Genomic DNA, 21,620 nt, shown 5'->3' on the forward strand with positions numbered 1-21,620 from the left:
TCTGCTGGGAGGAGCAGTCAGCCAAGTCTGATCGCTCACGTCGGTTCTTAGCCAGACTGCAGGACCTCCATCTAACCCAGGAGGTGCACAGTCCCACCAGGGGAGACGCCTTGTTGGACCTAGTGCTGGCCACGGGTGATGACCTGGTGAGGGGGCTGCGGGTGATGGGCCACCTGGGAGACAGTGATCATCGCTTGCTGGAATTCACCATCCAGCGTAAGGTGGCAAAGGGCTGCAGCAAGGCAACAGCCCTAGACTTTAGGAGGGCTGACTTCAACAAGCTAAGGAGGATAGTTGGGGAAGCGCTGAGGACCCAGAGGGGAAGGGAATCAGATGTCGAAGGTGAGTGGTTGCTCCTTAAGGAGACGATCCTCCATGCCCAAAGGGAGGTAATCCCAACAAGGGTCAAAGGGAGCAGGAGGGCACATAAACCCCCATGGCTCACTAAGAGCATCCGGGAATGTCTCCTTGCTAAAAGGGAGGCATATACCCAATGGAGAGATGGGGTCATCGCCAAGAAGGACTATGTTATAGTCGCCCGAGGATGTAGGGGGGCAGTCAGGAGGGCCAAGGCAGAGTTGGAGATAGGACTAGCTTCCCGGATTAAGGACAATAAGAAGTCCTTCTTCAAATACATAGGGGGTAAAAAGAGGGTCCCGGGTAATGTGGGGCCCCTGCAGGACACGATGGGCAACTTAGTCATCACGCCAGATGACAAAGCTAACATATTTAACGATTTCTTTGCCTCTGTCTTCCTAAGTAGGGACCAGTTCAGCCACCTCCCTGCTGGGCCCCCCTCGGGCCCCGAGAGAGACACGCCTGGGCCAAGGGTTAGCGAGGAGTTAGTTAGGGTACTTCTGGAGAGGCTGGACGTGTTCAAGTCCGCTGGTCCGGACGATCTTCACCCTAGGGTTCTACAGGAACTGGCTGAGGTCATTGCGGGACCCCTGGCACGGCTCTATGAGCACTCGTGGTGCTCTGGCGAGGTGCCGGAGGACTGGAAGAGGGCCAATGTGGTCCCTATCTTCAAAAAGGGAAAAAAAGAGGACCCGGGAAATTACAGGCCAGTTAGTCTGACCTCAATCCCGGGTAAGCTCTTTGAAAAAATTATCCTGGCACACATCCAGGAGGGCCTTGCGGGGGAATGCATGCTCAGGGGCAACCAACATGGGTTTATCAGTGGCAGGTCTTGTCAGACCAACCTGGTGGCCTTTTACGATCAGGTCACCAAATCATTAGACGCAGGGGTTGCTGTGGATGTAGTCTTTTTGGACTTCCGGAAGGCTTTCGACACTGTCTCTCACCCTGTCCTCATCAAAAAGCTGGGAGACTGTGGTGTCGATGCCCACACGGTCAAATGGGTCGCCAACTGGTTGGAGGGCCGCACCCAGAGGGTGGTAGTGGATGGGTTCTTCTCGACCTGGAAGGACGTGGGCAGTGGGGTTCCGCAGGGCTCGGTCCTCGGGCCTGCACTGTTCAACATCTTCATCAGTGACTTGGATGAGGGGGTAGAAAGCACCCTGTTCAAGTTTGCTGATGACACTAAGATGTGGGGGGATGTGGGTGCACTAGAAGGGTGCAATAGGCTACAAGCTGACCTTGACAGGTTGCAACGGTGGGCGGATGAGAATAGGATGGGGTTTAACACTGATAAGTGCAAGGTGTTGCACATGGGGAGGAAGAACCGGCACCACACTTACAGGTTGGGGAACTCTCCTCTTGCCAGCACGGAGACGGAAAAGGATCTTGGAGTCGTCATTGACTCCACGATGAACATGGGCCGGCAGTGTGGGGAGGCAGTCAAGAAGGCCAATCGTACCCTATCATGCATCCACAGATGCATCTCGAGCAGGTCCAGGGAGGTGATCCTCCCCCTCTATGCGGCACTGGTCAGGCCGCAGCTGGAGTACTGCGTCCAGTTCTGGGCGCCACACTTCAAGAGGGACGTGGACAATATGGAAAGAGTTCAGAGGAGGGCCACTCGTATGATCAGGGGTCAGCAGGGCAGGCCTTATGAGGATAGGCTACGGGACCTGAACCTGTTTAGCCTCCACAAGAGAAGGCTAAGGGGGGACCTTGTGGCCTGCTACAAACTAGTCAGGGGGGATCAGCAGGTATTGGGGGAGTCCCTGTTCCCCCGTGCGCTGCCAGGAGTGACCAGGAATAACGGTCACAAACTGGCGGAGGGTAAGTTTAGATTAGATATTAGGAGGCGCTACTTCACAGTCAGGGTGGCTAGGGCCTGGAACCAGCTTCCAGGGGAAGTGGTGCAGGCTCCTAGCCTGGGGATTTTTAAAAGGAAGTTAGATGAGCACCTTGCCGGGGTCATCTGACCCCGGTGCTCTTTCCTGCTAAGGCAGGGGGTCGGACTAGATGATCTACCTAGGTCCCTTCCGACTCTAGCTACTATGAAACTATGAAACTATGAAATCGTTAAACATGTCAGCTTTGCCGTCTGGTGTGACGACCAAGTTTCCCAACACGTCCTGCAAGGGCCCCACGTTACCCGGGACCTTCTTTTTACCCCCTATGTATTTAAAAAAGGACTTCTTATTGTCCTTAATCTGGGAAGCTAGTCCCAGTTCCATCTCTGCCTTGGCCTTCCTAACTACCCCCCTACATCCCCGAGCAACTGCAGAATAGTCCTCCCTGGAGATGACCCCTTCTTTCCATTAGGTGTAAGCCTCCTTTTTAGCAAGGAGACATTCCCGGATGCTTTTGGTGAGCCATGGAGGCTTGTGTGCTCTCCTGCTCCCTTTGATCCTCATCGGGATTACCTTCCTTTGGGCTTGAAGGATCATCTTCTTAAGGAGCGACCACTCTTCTTGGACACCTGGCTCCCCTCTCCTCCGGGATCTCAGTGCTTCTCCAACTATCCTCCTTAGCTCACTGAAGTTTGCCCTCTTAAAATCTAGGGCCACTGCCTTACTGCAGGCCTTTGTCACCTTGCGCTGGATGGTGAATCCCAGCAGGCGATGATCGCTGTCGCCCAGGTGGTCGAGCACCCGCAGCCCCCTCACCAGGTCGTTGCCCGTGGCCAGCACTAGGTCCAACAAGGCGTCTCCCCTGGTGGGGCTGTGCACCTGCTGGGTTAGATGGAGGTCCTGCACTCTGGCCAAGGACCTACGTGAGCGTTCAGACCTGGCTGACTGTTCTTCCCAGCAGATGTTCGGGAAGTTCAGGTCCCCCATGACTACCACATCCTTAGCCTTCGCTGCCTCTGTGAGCTGACCCAAGAAATCCTGGTCAAGCTCTTCTCCCTGGTTGGGAGGTCTGTAGTAGACTCCCATCATCAAATCTCTTTCCCCTCAACTGCCTTGTACTCTAACCCAAAGCACTTCAGAGTGCCCCTCCCCTGACTCCTTGCTAATTGACGAGGATATGTATCCCTCCTTAATATAGAGAGCCACGCCCCCACCTCCCTTTCCTATCCTGTCCCTCCTGTACAGCCTGTAGCCCTTGACATTCACCGCCCAATCATGCATTAAGTCCCACCATGTGGGATTCCTTCTCCCCAGGTGCAGCACCCTGCATTTATCTATGTTGACCCCATCCTGTTACCATCCACCCACTTCTGAAGTCTGTCTAAATCTAATTGCAGCCTCTCTCTCCCTTTGAGCGTGCTACCTCTCCCCACATCTTGGTGGCATCAGTAAACTTGGACAACGTGTTTTCCACCCCCTCGTCCAAGTTGCTGATGAAGATGTTGAACAGTGTAGGCTCCAGCACCGAGCCTATTTTACCTTTACTAATTTGTTGCAACAAACACTCTGTTGCTCATGTGGGCCCAGCTCTGTTTTATCCATCTCTTAAAGAGCAAACAGAGGCCTGGTGGAGGGGCTGACTAGGGGCAGGAGAGGCCTGGCTGGGGTGGCCAGAGTCTGGGGCAAGCCCCCAGCAGGTATGTGTTCGGCCTATACAAGCAACAGTGAGCGACTTTCTAGCACGTTGCTCAATAATTTAATCACAGCCATGAATTCAACCAGCTCTATATAAGACTCTTTGAGGCCTAAAACCTATTAATTTTCCAGCCCCACCTCCTGTGCAGAGCCAGTTCACTTCAGGAATTTTCTTTAGCACAGACCATCATACCTCTGACAAACCCTCGTCAGAGGCCAATGGCTCTTGTCATGGGGTGAGAGGTCTGCCATTGGCAGCAAGGGCTTCCAGCCTTAATGTGATGGCAAAGAAGACACAAAGCCCTAGCCAGGGGCCTGAATTTCCTGCAACTTAATGCCCTTCGGTGCAGCTGTGGAAGTATAAAGGGTCTTATTGGCAATGGCAATGGATGCTTGATGCTACCATGTTCGGGGGCCCTCTTTGGCTCATACCACAGTGGCATAAGGACTTGGCATTAGCCCTGCTCTCAGCCACCATAGAGTGGGGAATAGTATCAGAGTGGGGCTGTTTCTGATGCCCGGGATCCCCAGGGGAAGTACCAAGCACAGGCACAGAGTAAATGTCAAGGAAGCCTTTAGGAGCAGCAGGAAACTGAGCTACTGCTTTGCTTTCGCAACCTAAGCCAAGCCCTAGTTTTGTCTACATCACATAATGCCTATGCATGCTCGGTGGATTCTGGCTGTCTGTACACACACAGTCCCACAACACCAGCAGCACACTCCAGACCCCGCATCAGTCGTTTTCCAGCCCTTGGCAGGGAATGGAGGTTTCTCAGACCTCCAAAGGCAGAAAGAACCCCTTTAACTGCACCGGGAAAGGATGCTTCTCCCCCCTTGCTTCTCCTTTGTTAGACTCACTGCCTGGCTGCCCAGCTCTTTGGCTGACTCGGCATGGCCCCCTGCAGCTATCTGGGCCCAGAATAGTCCCTGGCTTTTCCACAGAGCACAGCAGAGCCTGCTGCCTGTCTATCACCCCCGGCTGACTCTGTCTGTCACACTAATCACTACCGCTGTTGCCAGGGCCCCTTCCAGGTCTGGATTAAAATGCTTTAGAACTAGCCAGATGGACTGGGGGGGGGGGGATATTTATATATTCCCATTCACCCCTCAACAACTCCTGCCGCAGGGGATCTGCTGTTGCCACAGGGAAGGGAAATTCTTCTCTGGGAGCTTGCTCTAGGAGTAGCCTGGAAATACACCCAAATACCTTAATTCTTGGGGGCCAAATCCTGATATTGCCACTCATTTCAATGCTGCAGTCAATATTCGGTACATGCAGGGTTTGGTTTGAAGACCTGATGTCCCCACCTTGATCCTTCTAAGTACTGAATTGAATGTTAAAACAGACTACACCAGTACTAAAAGAGATAAATTCATCCTAGCAGAGGCCAAGGTCCCAGCATCAGGACTTATTAACATTCATTTAAGAGATCAGAGCCAAAGTGCTCTTGGTTACACCCTTCACTCACATGCCCGCTTAAACATACTGCATGCAAGCAGCAGGTATGCCATGCATCGCTGTATCACTGCCATGTGTAACAGTCAGCCTCATCTTGCATCCCAAGGCTACATTATCTAATGGTTAGAACAGAGAGCTAGTAGACAGGAATTGAGATAACAGGGGGCTCAGGACTCGTGGATGATAGTGGCAGTCAGTGAGGTCTAACCGTTAGGCTGGAGCCTAAGGATCAGAACTTGCAGGTCCGAGTCCCTTGGCTGCAGACTCGCTGCATAACAGTAAAGCACATTATTTTTGGATCTCTGTTTGTCCCCTAAAAATGGGAATAATAGTTAACCACTTCTCAGGGTTGCAGTATGACTTAGATAATGCTATGAGATGCCTTGGGGGACTATCATAAACAATGCCAAATAGATGCAGAGGATTATTCTGTAATTTTTTGTTCCATTTCATAGACACCAGCACATCACTTGCTATGATTTTAGGGAGAAACTGTGCCAGCAGCGTCAGTGGTGATCATGCAAAGGCTTATAAATTGCGCTCTGCGACCCCCAGATCTACGTTTACAGATGGCTACTGCAGCCAGATCAGTGTCATTCCTCTAGCCAAGGCACTAGAGAGCTGTGCTCTGATGCTAAGAAAAGAGTATTCAGACCTGCTGTGGCCGGCCGTATTGTAGATCTACAGCTCACCATTTATAGTCGCATTTGTGTCCCTTTTAACACACACTGGCTGTGTCTACATGAGTTGCTGACTGTGCAGTAGATCATTACTACTGTGTAGTAGCTTGTTACTACCGCGCAGTAGCGTCGCATGGCACGAACCATGATGCAATGCTACTGCGCAGTCAACATCACCAAGAAGCCACATGGGGATGCAGCTGAGCAGTAATGCCTGTTACTGCACAGTCATTTAGTACTTGTGTATGCAAGTAATAAATCACTGCACAGTAACAACGGTGCAGCCAGCGTCTCGTGTAGATGCAGCCACTGAGACACGGTGCTGATTACTTTGTCCTTTGCTGCTGCTGTTGATACAGTATATTATCCTTGGGTAAAATTGGGCTGGGATGGTTTAGTCAAAGCTGATCCTGCCTCAAGTAGGAGTTTGGACAAGATGATATATAGGGGTCCCTTTCAGCGCTACTTTCCTTTTATTCTAAAACAGGGAAAAACAGTTAAGAATCAAGACCCTTCTACACCCTGTTGGACAGTCCAGGAGAGTCCCTCTGTGAAAATGTCCCACCCGCTTGTACTGCTCCACACACACCATGTGCTGAAAAATGTCATCTAGCCAGAGTTAGTAGACAACTGGGTGTCCCCAGTGCTGTTCTCAGGAACTGAGACCTGAGGGCAGGACTGGGCACAGGCCAGAAGGCAGCTACATGACATTTTTCAGCACATGGTTCATGCAGAGTGGGAGTAAAAGGTTGGGACACGTTTCACAGTGGGGCCCCCTGGCACTGCATGCTGCCATGGGGATGTGCCCTCAGTCTGTACCCCATGGAGTATATGCACCAAACACAATTCATGCTGACATACGATAGTGAAGAATTACATCTACCCTGATCTGCAAACCCCAACTCCCCTCTCACTCATACTGTTATCAATGAGCAGTAACTCTGCTGGACCTGGAGCATCTTTCATTACCCCGGTGGGAATAAGAAGAAACTCCACTGAGATTGCTCCTTACCCTCTCCCCTGTATAAGTTGGGGTAACACCATTGGATTTGTCCATTCTCCCCAACCCTGATCACCCAAGTGTAAGTCAAGTGTCTCTCTTAAAATCAGCAGAAAAAAGCGAATTGAGGTGAGAAGGGAACCAGGCCTCTTTGCTGTGCAGTGTTAGAGCAGAGCCAGGCAGTGTGGGCCCCTTTCACCTGTGGGCACGTCAAGGAAAGTTCTGCTTCGGCTCACACGGTGAGGAAGATGAGGACAGATCTTCAGCTGATGTAAATTGGTTCAGCTCCACCTAAACAGTAGCCGATCAAGGCCAAATTACATCTACTGGGCATTGGCCCTTTTCTCCCTGCTCCCACTTCTACTCTCTAATCCACTCTCCCCACTGCACTATCCATGAATTGAGGCATAATAATAAAGCAAACAAGATGGAGAGAGGGGCCTAGGTTAAGGCAAGTCGGCCTAGAAAGAGAAAAGCACCTGTGCACAGCGCCTGGATGTACAGGGAGCCCAGTAATCACGCAAGGCCTATAAAAAGACTTGGGTCCTTAGGGCATGGCTGGGCTGTCACAGGCACATGCTTCAACCATGTTAGGGGACTGTGCAACCTTATCCAAAAGGATCTGAAGTATCCTCCTCATGCTGTAAGATTAACAATCTGAACCAGGTCAACGCAATGCATTCAGGGCCTTTAGCTGTGGACTGAAGGGAAAGGCCTGCATCCAGCTCTTGGGGACCACACAGGCCACTCCAAAATGCACACGCCAGTGCAGGCACCCTAGGCCACATGGGACAGAACTCAGGTATTAACAGTACAGTGACTGGCCATGGCCCTGCTGTCTCCTAACATCAACCCTATTGGGGCCACAGGTCAAGGAAACTCATCATCAGACTCAAACTTACTATCCCCATCAGTCACAGGCTGCTATCTGCTATGGCGTTGCCCGCACATGTAGTGGTCATCACAGGTCATTAGGATGGCCTGAATGACCTCTTACTACCACTAGAGGGTCACACAACGTGCCTTCCATAAACCAAGCTCCCCCAGATCTCCCTGTGTGCTCCCCTCGTTCCCTTTACCTCACTCCAGGGACTTTGTGTCCCCCATCCTCTCCTCTTTCCATAACAGGGTTCCCCACACTCTCCCTTCAGGCCTTTATCCCTTCTGTCTAAGAAACTCAGTCTAGGACCTGGGGTGTCAGTGTCCAGCTCCCTTAAGAGGATCAGAGCTGAGATAAGGGTGTTAGGCTAGAGCAGTGGTTCCCCCAACCCTGTGCTCATTGGCAAGGTGCTGCCCATGGGATCCTTCATCACTAGTCAGGGCCACTGGAAATTGAAATGTTTAACTGAGGTTGGCTTGCAGCATGTTACTTGCTCAGTGCTCTGGCCCAAGGGTCAGCAAAGGCTAGAAACTACTCTGTTACAAGGAACTAACAGCAATGTTGACTGGTTCTTTGAGCTAATTACACCTATATAGGTGGCTGATGCTGCTAGTTCTGCTAGCTACTTTTTCCCCTTTTGAGTCCACCAAAATCAATAGGGTCCTATCCACCAAACACTAGAGGCCCCGACATTTGGGATTCAATTGACTGCCACATTCACAAGTTATTGCAGACAGCCAGACAAAGATTGCTGAGCTGAGTGTAGGGCCTGTCTTTGCCTGGCCAGTTATTACCATAGCATCTTGAACCTGTAACCAAGATCTGGACCCCAGTGTGCTGGGCACAGACATCGACTAAAGGGGCATCCCAGCCCCCTCCAAGGACTCCCATGTTACATGCAGAAAGGGAGGTGACTTGCCCAAGGCCTGCTGCTCATACAGTGAAGCAAAAGCAGATCTAGAAAAGAACCTGATCACCTCCCCTGCAATCCAGCGTTCCAGCACGTGCTGCCCCTTTGGTATCTAGAGCTGCGCAGCCGGTGTTTTGGAAGGTGAGTGCCCATTGCTAAAATGGCCTCATTTCTCCTTGATCAGGAGGAACAGCCATGGGCTGATACCAGCATAAACTGCCTATAATTTGGCAGCTACCTCCTAAACCAAAAGTGGCAGATCCACCTTCCAGCAGCACCATACTTTTGTTCAGCCCCTCAGATGAGCTAATGTCTGTCCATAGTGCCATACTATGGTGGCTTCACTGACCAGAACCGGCAGTGGAACAGAGATGTTGCATCCTAAGAGCTGGTTCTGCTGAGGACTGCACATGCCTGGAGGCTTGTGCTGTATCTGAATTGGAGTCAGATGATAATGGGCGCATCCATGCAATATACTTTACTGTGCAACAGCCTACTCTGCCGCATCTCCATCTACGCATGCATGGCAATTAGGTGCAGTAGACTAATTTACTGTGTTGCCAGATAGGAAATTCCTGCACTTCATAGATGTTAGGGCTGGAAGGGACCTTAAAGATGATCAAGTCCAGCCCCCTGCCCCAAGGCCAGGAAGTCAGCTAGGGTCAAAGGACCCCAGCAAGATAAGCATCCAAAGGCTACTTGAATGAGTCCAGAGTAGGTGCCTGCACCACTTCTGGAGGGAGTCTATTCCAGGTCTTGGGGGCTTGGACAGTAATGACATTTTTTATGTCCAGCCTAAAATGGTCTTGGAGGAGTTTATGACCACAGGTCCATGTTTTCCTTTGGGGCACTCTGGTGAACAGACGTTCTCCCAGATACTGATGTACACACCTTATGTACTTTTAAGCAGCCACCAGTCCACCTTGAGCCTGTGCTTTTCCAGGTTGAAGAGTCCCATGGCTCTCAGCTTCTCTTCATAAGGCCTATTTTCCTGCCCTCTGATCACGCGCGTGGCTCTCCTCTGGACTCTCTCAAGCTTCTCCACATCCTTCTTGAATTGTGGAGCCCAGAACTGGATGCAGTACTCCAGCTGCGGCCTCACCAAGGCTGAGGACAGCGGGAGGACGACATCCTGGGATTTGCTTGAGAAGCATCTATGGATGCAAGCCAGGGTTTTGTTTGCTTTACCAGCTGTAACATCGCATTGGTGACTCATGTTTGTCTTGTGGTCAATCATGACCTCCAAGTCTCTTTTAGCTGTGGTGCTAGTGAGTGTACCACTGCCAAGCCCATAAGCATGCTGCAGGTTTTTCCCCCTACCCAAGGTGGAGTACCTTACATTTATCGATATTGAACATCATCAGGTTTGCATCCGCCCACTTACTAAGTTTATCCAAGCCAGCCTGGATCACTCGCCAGTCCTCAGGTGTGGATGCTTTGCCCCAAAGTTTAGTGTCATTGGCAAACTTGGCCAGTGCACTTCTGACAACAGTGTCCACATAGCTGATAAAAATGTTAAAGAGAACTGGTCCAAGGACAGAGCCTTGGGGGACACCAGTGGTCACAGAGTGCCATAATGATTTGCTGCCATCGACCACAACTCTCTGGGTCCGACCTCAGAGCCAATTACCCAGCTATCAGACTGTGGTGTAGCTGAGGCCACAGTTGGCCAGTTTTTCCATGAAGAGGTTGTGGGACACCAGATCAAAGGCTTTTTTAAAGTCCAGATATATGATGTTAATCTCTTCTCCCTTGTCCAGATGATAGGTCACCTGGTCGTAGAAGGAGATGAGATTGGTCAGATGACCTACCCACAACAAACCCATGCTGGCTATCCCTCAGGATGCTGCTATCAGCCAGCTTATCAAGAAGGGTCTCTTTGACAATTTTCTCCAGAATCTTACCAGGGATTGAGGTCAAGCTGATTGGCCTGCAATTCCCAGGATCTACTTTCTGCCCTTTCTTGAAGATGGGTACCACGTTGGCCTTCTTCCAGTCTTCAGGTACTTTACCTGAGCACCACAAATTTTTTAATGTTTTTGCCAGTGATTGGGCTATGACACCTGCCAGCTCCTTGAGTACTCTAGCATGTAATCTGTCAGGACCAGCTGACTTGAAGGTGTCCAGCCTCTCAAGGTGTTCCTTTACTAGATCTATACTGATGATGGGTATAAATATGCCCTCACCCTGGCCGTCACATGTCATGCTAGGCAAGGCGGTCCCTTTGGGCTGATGCAAGACCGATACAAAGTACCCATTAAGCAGGTTGGCTTTTTCCTGGGTGTTTGTTATCAGTTGTCCCATTTGGTTCAGCAGGGGTCCAATGTTACCCTTGCTTTTTTATGCACATTTACTTAAATGCACATGTAGATGGTGACATTGGGATTAGTATATTCAGCTGCATTAATTGCATGTGTAGATGTGCCCAATGGGGTTGGGGTGGGGCGGACTTTCAGGTGTGCTAAAGCTCCACCATACAGTACAGCTCTGCCAAGGATGGAGCGCCACATAAATGTGAACATTTTCCCCTGGTCAACAGAAGCTGTTTCCTTTCCCTTCTTAAATATTTTAAAAAATTAATTCTGGCAAATTTGGTCTGGATATATTGGTTGAAAATGAAAATCGGAACCAGCAGGCCCAGAAGTGCACCGTGTGGTGAATAACCCATTTATCCAAAAGCTTTCACTCAATCTTACTACTCTGCTGGTCAAGGCAGAGCTGGCAGAAAGGCCCTCTGCAGCAGCGATGCCCAACCTTTCTGGACTGCAGGCCAGTTGAGTGGTGTGGGGTCACTCCATAGGCTAGATCTGGCGCATGAGATTGGTCCAAGAGCCCAATCCAGGGAAAGCATTTTCAATGTAAACGGGCACTGCTTCTATGTCATGAAACTGCCCCATCTAATTGCCCCTTCCATGGCTCACAGGGAAGCCTTGAAAGGATGTGTGGGGTAGGGAGTTTTGGGGGAAGAGCCAAGGAGAATTTGCCAGAGTTTCCTGGCTCACATATCCAGGTTTCCCCCAAGCTTTCTGGAGCTGCAGGACTCCTGCACCATCACCCTGTTCCTCCCTTCCCATAAACAAGTGACAGAACTTGTCTGATGAATCCCAGAGCTTCCGAGATGGGATCCGAAAGAGCAACAATTCCCTCTGGAAGCCAAGCGCGAGGTGCCAGTCCTTACAGGAAACTTTCCCTTTATGGTACCCTTATCTTTCGTCCCTGAAGCTCTCTGGTTTTACACAGCCTTTTCATTCTGGCAGAGCTAAAGTGTGCCCTGCAGGGGACCTGTCATCATAATTCAGGCTGCTGGAGACAGGCAAAAGGAAGGACTCTGAAGACTGTCAGTCTACAGTTATTCATTCACTTGAAAAGAGTACTGGACACTCTCTACACATCCCCCAGCTCTGCTACTATATCATCTTTAGGGAGGTCTGAGGAGGCAGAATGGGGCCAGTAGTAAGAAAAAGACATTGGATGCCACTCCCTCATGTTCATGGGGATTGAAGAGCTAGGGGGAATGGCTGGTTTGAGATCCCTGGGGATTTCATGGTTTGGTTTCCACACAGCTGTACATGCAAGCTTACATGCCAGCCCTTTGCCAAGTGCCCCATCCTGGCTTTGGCAAACCAGTTTGGGCAGATGTATGTACAGGGAAATGGTCTTGGAGCAGCGGAGAGCTACTAGAAGCAAGCCAGAGATAGGGTAGGATGATCTATTTATACAGACTCTCAGGGCAAGGCACAAGAAGCAGGAAAGGAGAAGGAGCAGGCGCCCGCAATAGGAGGACCAGTTTAGCTGCAGGGCCAACAACAACCAAGGAATGGGAGCTGAGTTGGAAACACTCCACATTTGAGAAGACAAACCAGGAGCTGGATAGGAATATCTTAGACCTCCCCTGAAACCCTGATCTCAGCCTACAGAATGCAGCAGTGATAAGGGAACTGAGGCAGGGAAATGCCTGCAGACCTCAGTTTCAAATCTGCCTCTGCCTATTTAAGTCTGTACAAGTCTCTTGCTATTAAGTCAAGAGTAACAGTGGTTTCAGACACATTGTGTGAAACAAGTTAGTGTCTGCATATACACTATGCACTTGCGGCTATCACATGCTCCTGTAGGGCTGAATCAAAACTACAAGCCCAATGTGGCAGGAATTCTGACAGAGATCGTGTTTAAGCTACAGGGGGGTCTGAGAAAGTCAACACTAGTCCCAGGGGACAGGCAGTCAGGATTCAGGAGTGAGCTCCTAGCAGGAAATGCTGGACAGAGGATCCATATCTTGAGACTATGCCTAGACTCTGGTGACTTGCCACACATTGGACCCAGCGGTTGGGACCCAATACAGAAGTCTGATGAATGTCCAAGAGGGGAACACAACTAGATGTATGAGACCGGGCTTTGTGGCAATACAGTCACTGCCCTGATATATGGGATGGCAATGCTACGTACAAAAATGGAGTTTACCAAAGTTACAGGGGTGTAGGTTGTAGCCATGTTGGTCCAAGGACATAGGTGGACAAGGTTCGTTGGGTAAACCCAATATCTTTTATTTAGACCAACTCAAATAGTTGGAAAAATTCTACAAGTCACATGCAAGCAGGCTTCTACAACGCTTGAGTTCCAGCTTTGCATGCCTTGTTTACCAGTGACTGACCTGAAAACCTGACCAGTGACTGACTCTGAAAAACTCAATAACAGGGGTGGCCAACCTGTGGCACACATGTCTTAAGCAGCATGGGCAGCCAATGTGTGGCATATGGCAGAATGGAAGGGACAAGCGGGGGAGGGAGCAGAAAACAGAGCAGCAGATCAGGCAAGGAGTGCAGGGCAGAGAATAGAAGGCAAAGTAGAAGATCACTTAAGACTGGAGTGGTCCCCACTCTATAGCACACAATACACTGTACTAAATACATTAGTTGTGTGTCCACCTACAACCAAAGGGAATTTAACTGCACATAAAACTGAGTCCTCCTATGAACCACATTAGATTGAAGAAATTAAAGCTATAAAGCCAAGAAACCCCTTGGGATGGAGCCAAAATTTAGCTAGCTAGTTTCAAATGCTGCTCTTCGTTCTGCTTCTCTGTAGAAAAGCAGGGCAGACTGAATAGATTTGGGGATTTGGATAGAAATCTAACCTGAACTTTGTGCCAGACTTCTGTGAAGTTAGAAGGGTTAATTTAGCAAACTGTATTTTCTAGTTTGGATCTGATGGTAGTGGTGGTAATTCAGGTACTAGGGGTGGACAAGCAGGGCACCAGCTCGGGCACTGGCTTAGAGGGGGCACAAGAATGGTGGGCGCCACCACCGCCAGCCTGGTCTCCACCACTGCTCAGGACAATTAACGTGCTAGTTATGCCTCTGGGTTCAAGCCTGAAACAGATTTGCCAACATATTCTAATGATTGGGAGTGGCAGTGAGAGAAAGAGATGGACCACCGCTCTGCAGGATGCAACACAGAACTGTTCAATTGTGTATCAAAGGACTTCTCCTAATGGACAATGTCAATTTTTGTTTAGTTCAAATAGTTGGACCTGGCTTTTTTGAATCAAGATGACCTGAGATTTCAGTAGAGCTAGGTGAATAATCAGGTTTTTCGTTTGGTAGCATTTCTATAGAATAACAATAATGTCCATTCCCCCACCATACACACACACACAAAAAACCAACCCCCCTTGCAAATACTTTGAAATTTGCAGCCACTTGAAAAAGAAATGTTTTTTATTATGGATTAGATAAAAAAATAGTTTTAATTTTGTGAAACAATAAATATTTTTTAAAATAAAACTAAAGGATATTGAAGTTGTTTTGAAGTGGAAATCAGCACATCTCATTTAAGATGTGTTGCAATGAACATCTTCATTTTTTTTTCAGTTTTGAGGGCTTTCTTCCTCCAAACTTCCTCAGGCCCCAGGGGAGGCACACCTAGGCCAAGGGTCTGGGAGGATCTAGTTAAGGAATGTCTGGAGGGACTGGATGTATTTAGATCAGCTGGTCCGGATGATCTCCACCCCCGAGTGCTGAGGGAATTGGCCGAGGTCATTGCGGGATCCCTAGCACGACTGTACGAGCACTCGTGGTGCTCTGGAGTGGTGCCAGAGGACTGGAAGAGGGCCAATGTGGTTCTCATCTTCAAAAAAGGGAAGAAGAAGGACCCGGGAAACTATAGGCCAGTTAGTCTTACCTCAATCCTGGGTAAGCTTTTTGAGAGAATTATCCTGGCACATGTCCACGAGGGGCCAGTGGGGGAGGTTATGCTTAGGGGCAACCAAATGGGTTTATTAGAGGCAGGTCCTGTCAGACCAACCTGGTGGCCTTCTACAACCAGGTCACCAAATCCTTAGATGCAGGGGTACCAGTGGATGTAGTCTTTCTAGACTTTCAGAAGGCCTTTGATACTGTCTCTCACACTGTTCTCATTAAGAAACTGGGGGGCTGTGGTGTCGACACCCACACAGTCAGATGGGTTGCCAACTGGCTGGAGGGCCGCACCCAGAGAGTGGTGGTGGATGGGTCATTTTCGACTTGGAGGGATGTAGGCAGTGGGGTCCCCCAGGGCTCAGTCCTTGGGCCCGCACTGTTCAACATCTTCATCAGCGACTTGGACAAGGGGGTAAAAAGCACCCTGTTCAAATTTGCTGATGACACTAAGATGTGGGGGGATGTGGGCACACTGGAAGGATGCAACAGGCTACAATCAGACCTAGACAGGTTACAGGGGTGGGCAGATGAGAACAGGATGGGTTTCAACACTGGCAAGTGCAAGGTGATGCACCTGGGGAGGAAGAACCAGCACCATACCTTGAAGATCTGCTCAGGTCCCTTCCAACCCTACTAACTATGAAACTATGCAACAGCTCCGTGAAACTGAAAAAAATCACAGAACATTTGGGTCGTTTAACCTATATTTTTTGCCAAAATAAATTTCCACTGAAAAATTGTACCCAACGCCTGTTCTGAGTTGCAGCTGCTATGATAGTGTAAATACTGACAGTCTGCAGAAGAGATAGCTATGACATTTTTAAGTGCCCAAAGATGTGTTACAATATTAAGAAAAGTGGGGGGTTTTGGGCGGTGTTTCCCAAGTGCCTAGAAGCAGAAATGGGCGGAAATTATATGCTCGTTTTCCAACCTAGTATTTCAGAACCAAGATGCATGTTCACATCTTTTCCAAGCCTATCTAAGCTTGGATAAGGTCTGAATATGCATCTAAAATTCAGGGTGCTTCTCTGAAGCCAACCTTGAGACTTCAAGCAGTTCTGCTATAAGTGTTTGCCCTCAAGCACCATGACCTCTTGAGTGTATATTCAAAACCTTTTATAGAATCAGGACATTGGCTGCTGTGATTCTCCTGCCTTACCTGTGGTAGGTTAGACTGTTATGTTTTGTGTTGTATCAGAGACTTTAGATTATGGATTGTAGAGGATGATTTGGATAAGTTTCATAGTTGGTAGGGTCAGAAGAGACCTGAGCAGATCATCAAGTCCTTTCCTGCCATGGCAAGGGGTCGGATGCTGGGGTTAAACGATCCCGGCAAGGTGATCATCTAGCCTCCTTTTGAAGACCCCCCACGGTAGGGGCAAGCACCACATCCCTTGAGAGTTGGTTCCAGCTCCTAGCCATCCTGACTGTGAAGTAGCTCCTCCTGATGTCTAGCCTGAATCCACTCTCAGCCAACTTATGGCCATTGTTCCTTCTTACCCCCAGTAGTGCTCAGGGGAACAGGGACTCTCCCAGTGCCTGCTGGTGCCCCTTGCCAAGTTTATAGGCAGCCACTAGATCCCCCCTCAGCCTTCTCTTGTGGAGGCTGAACAGGTTCAGGTCCCGTAGCCTCTCCTCGTAGGGCCTGCCCTGCTGCCCCCCCCCCGGTCATGTGAGTGGCCCTCCTCTGGACCCTCTCGATGTTATCCACATCCCTCCTGAAGTGCGGTGCCCAGAACTGGATTCAGTACTCCAGCTGCGGCCTGACCAGTGCCGCATAGAGGGGGAGGATCACCTCCCTGGACCTGCTTGAGATGCATCTGTGGATGCATGACAAGGTATGGCTGGCCTTCCTGACCGCATCCCCACACTGCCAGCCCATGTTCATCTTGGCATCAATGATGACTCCAAGATCCTCTTCTGCCTCTGTACTGACGAGAAGGGAGTTCCCCAGCCTGTAGGTATGCTGCTGGTTCTTCCTCCCCAGGTGCATCATCTTGCACTTGTCAGTGTTGAATCCCATCCTATTCTCATCTGCCCACCCCTGTAACCTGTCTAGATCTAGTTGTAGCCTGTTGCTTCCTTCTAGCGTGCCCACTTCTCCCCACATCTTAGTGTCATCTGCGAATTTGAACAAGGTGCTGTCTACCCCCTTGTCCAAATCGCCAATGAAAATATTAAACAGTGTGGGCCCGAAGACTGAGCCCTGGGGGACCCCCCTGCCGACATCCCTCCAGGTCAAAAATGATCCATCTACCACCACTCCCTGGGTGCGGCCCTCCAGCCAATTTGCGACCCACCTGACTGTGTAGGCGTCGACAGCAAAGACACCTAATTTTTAATGAGAATGGGGTGACAGAGACAGTGTCAAAGGCCTTCCTAAAATCCAGAAAGACTACATCCACCGCAACACCTGCATCCAAGGCTTCTGTGACCCAGTCATAGAAGGCCACCAGGTTGGTCTGAGAGGACCTGGCTCGAGTGAACCCGTGTTGGTTGTCCCTAAGCATAATCTCCCCTGCTGTCCCTCACAGATGTGCTCCTGGATAATTTTCTCAAAGAGCTTCACCAAGACCGAGGTAAGACTAACAGGCCTATAGTTTCCCGCGTCCTCTTTCCTCCCTTTTTTCAAAATGGGAACCACATTGGCCTGTTTCCAGTCATCAGGCACCTCACCAGAGCACCACGAGTGCTCGTAAAGCTGTGCCAGGGGTCCCACAATGACCTCTGCCACTTCCCTAAGCACTCTGGGGTGGAGATCATCATAACCTGCTGATCTGAACGTGTCTAGTCCCTCCAGAAGTTCCCTGACTAGGTCCTCACTGACCCTGAGCCTGGCTGCGCCTTCTCTGGGGCCATCCGGGATCCCAGTGGAGGGGATGCCCCTGTCCCTGCTCAGAAACATGGAAGCAAAGAATCTGTTAAAAAGATTAGCTTTGTCATCTGGTGCTACCACTAGATGTCCTGCAGAGGCCCCACATTATTTGGCACTTTCTTTTTACCCCCTATGTATTTAAAAAAGGACTTCTTGTTATCTTTTTATAAGGATGACCCTGCTTTTGGCAGGGGCTTGAATAGATGACTTTTGAAGATCCCTTCCAGCCCTACTTCCCTATGATTCTATGATAAAGGGCCTCAGAACATTTGGGGGGGTGTTTATTTGTCTCTTGTTGGGGGACACTGGGCAAGTCACTTTGCCTCCCTCTGCCTTGGTTTCCCCTCACACTTTTTATCTGACTTTTCTGTTTAAGTCTAAGTTTTGTTGGGAAAGGGAGGGCCTCTCCTAATCTGGTCTTGAACACTGCACTCCTGGTCTCAGTGGTTGTCACCGAGACATCCTGTACTACAAACATCAATAAAACAAAAGCAACTTCTTTCTAATCACCTTTCTAAATAAAAGGAGAAGGAGTATGCTGGATTCCTTAGAAAGCGGATCCTTTCTGGAAACCTCCCAGCTGAGGCCAGCCATGAAAACACATGGCAATTAACAGCGACAAAAAGCAAGAACATGCATCACTCCTATAGTGCCTTCTTTCTGCAGAAATAAATGCCTCTCCTACCAACTCATGCTCCATTAGCTCAAAGGTGCTGTGCAGAGGTCTGCACCATCCATTGCTCAAAGCAGCAAGTCTAGCACAGCCTCTTGCATGGAAGTATTAGTAAGGGCCCTGTGGCGGGTGCAGAGATTCCACCTCAGTAAAACAGCCGGGTATTCATATCCCGCCGCTGTTTCCACCACGTGAGGCGGGCCAGTAGGGGGTGCTCCTGCGTTAAGCCGCCCACCTCCCTGTGCCCGACCACCTGCCAGGCTCTGAATGCCTCCCTAGGGGCGCCTTATGTTCGGCCGACCCCTCTCCCGGAGCACACTCGCTAGTCTGGGGGTAACGTGCTGCCACCACCCCGAGACAGGACTGTCTCGGCCCTGTGTCCTCAGGGAAGCACAGGCCTAAGAGTTCTACGGGTACTTGACCCAGTACAGGCACTTGGGGCACTTCCCCAAGTCAAGGGGCAAAAAGTAAAGTCTCCCTTAATCCGCAGACCTAAGGGGTCTCTTAGGCATAATTTAGACCCACCCCTCAATAAGTCTCCTACACCAGTCATAAAAGGAGAACTTTACTGATTACAGGGGTAGGGTAAACTGGGGTACAGGATTGAGCAATATCTTAGAAATCCTAAAGAGCAAACAGTGTGGCTGAGGTAGCCTTTTGATCACGCATCTGAGTTACTGCCAGCTAAATATCTAATCAGATCTCAAGTAGCTTACTCACAAGCATCTTCCAGAGGCCGGTGAAGTTTCCCTTTGGAGGCAGGTGGCTTCTAGCTCGTGAGTTTGGGGGAGAGAGCCAATTTTAGATGGTCGTGCTCCTCTGCTTGGCTGCTGCCTCACCTCATGGCCGAAGAGAGAGCCCACCTTCTTCCCCCCCACAACTTATATAGCCCCTGTGACCTCATTCACCTGGTCCAGTGGAGGTCAGCCCCAGTTGGCTGTCAGCCAACCAATTTGAAATACATCAGCTGTTACCGGGCAGATTCCAGCTCCCCAGGTAGAAACCCCTTACCCAGGTAACTGGTGCAAGTAACATAGGCAGAGGGAGCAGGTTTCCCCCCCCTCACTCAGGAATGCAGCCAGCTCAAGTTACCTAAATAGACAGGCTGAGGGTGCGGTCCCCTGTGTGCAGGGCCTACCCTAATCAAATGGTTGCAGCTCAGAGATTTTAGTCACAGTGTCACAGGGCAGAGATTTTGGGGAGAAACCAAGGTGGCTTTCTGCCACAGGCCCTGCCCCATGTTCAACTGAAAGCTGGACAGAAACCAGCTATAAAGTTGTTACATATTTTCAGGTCCTAATTTTGTAGCTGGTTGTCTCTTTCCATTAGCTGGATGGACATTTTTGTGGCATGATAATTACTTTGGATGTGTGGCCAGTGTTACTTTGCGTGTATAGCTAATCTAAATTTACTGCACAATTAACCAGTTAATTGCATAATATATGTAACATGTGGCAGGGGCCTACAAGTCAGCCAAAGTTGACCCTTGAGCTGGTTTGTTTAGTTCAGTGGTTTTTAGTCTTTCTGGACACAAAACACCCTTTACCACCTTTGTGAATTGAGTATAGGGTGGCCATCATGGAGGACAGTCCGATTGTCCTCTGTCCTCTATTGATACCAAACCAGATGCCTTTATGTCCTCTATTTAAGAGAAAAATAGAGGACATAAAGGTGTCCGGTTTCATACCAACAGAGGACAGAGGACAACTGGATTGTCCTCTATGATGGACACCATAATTGAGTAGCACCCCATTTCAAAAACTAATATATTTATTGTAGTGTTTGCTTAAAGAAGAGATGGGAAGAAGGAGGAGAAATTGGCATTTATCTTCTCAAGCTTATTTCCTCTATCTCCAGCACCCTTCAAAAGCTGTCAGGGCACCCTGGTTGAGAATCACTCCACCACCCTGATCCTGAGAAGCAATCTGACTTGGCCCAGACATGGTACCAGATAGCATGGCCTCCTACACCAGTTTCTCCTAAATCCTGTACTTAAATATGACCTCCCATTTCCTGATGTTAACCCCTCCCAAAGGTGTTATTTTCTTTCCATATGTTGTTTCTCTCCTTTCTCTCTCTCCCTCTTTCTCTGCAGATTCTCTAAGGGCAAACCTATTTAGCTGGTCAGGACCACTCTGCCATTTACAACACTTAATTAACTAGCCCCTAAAATAAATAAAAGCAACACCTTAGCCCAACACTGGCACAAGTTTGCCAGGTCTCAGAGGGGCTGATCACACCATGTACTGGGCCTACAATGTTCAACGTGAAAGTCAGCACTGGAGACATTTTCTTTCTGTCATTCCCTCTCTCTCTTTCTGTCCATTTGTCTTATTTTGTCTTAAAGGAAACAACATTGTATTGCAATAATGGTAACTATCACTGTCTTTTCTCTTTAGGCAGTTAAAAATCTCTTTAGCACCATCGAAAAGACTGTTGAGTGGGAATTTCCCCTATAAACAACTCAGTATATATGAAAGGAATAAGGAAACAGCTGTAGGTACAGGTAGCATTTTACATTTCAAACCTTTTTGCCCATTTTTATTTTTTCCTATGTCGTTAAGAAAAGGTTACCAAGATTTTAGAGAAGATTGTAAGAATGAGATAGGGCAGCAGTAACTTGAAGTGAAACCACAGACCACACAAAACTGTTTAATGTTGTAACAGTGGAGAAGGGTTTTATTTAGAGCTGGGTGACTAATGGATTTTTCATTTCAGTGGATGAACTGAAAGAGTAGGGGAAAAACGTTTGGTTCAGATAGTACCGACACAAAAGTTAATCAGGTCTTTCAGTGCGAAGGGGGTGGGGAAGAAAAAAAATTGTTTTGAGTCAACTGCAAGTATTTTGTTTGACTCAAACAAAATGTTTCATTTTGGCTTGGGGCATTTAACCAATTTTTTTGCCCTTTTCTTTTTCATTTTATTTTAGCTACATGAAAACTCAAAAGAAAAAAAAAAAGGTTCAGCTTGAAAATGCCAAAGCAATATGTCTTGGCACTTCCAAGGTGAAATATTCCATTTGCAAAACCCTGAATCCAAAGGCTTCAAAA

General features: G+C 49.1%; 1 protein-coding gene across 2 annotated transcripts in view; it reads right to left on the reverse strand.

The window, feature by feature from the left end:
* Window positions 1-21,620, reverse strand: part of CACNA1S (calcium voltage-gated channel subunit alpha1 S) — a 102,112-nt gene that overhangs the window by 63,930 nt on the left and 16,562 nt on the right. The gene's annotated exons all lie outside the window — the stretch shown is intronic.

This window comes from Crocodylus siamensis, chromosome 13, assembly GCF_052110815.1.
Source record: "Crocodylus siamensis isolate JL-2025a chromosome 13, ASM5211081v1, whole genome shotgun sequence".
NCBI classification, from domain to species: domain Eukaryota; kingdom Metazoa; phylum Chordata; order Crocodylia; family Crocodylidae; genus Crocodylus; species Crocodylus siamensis.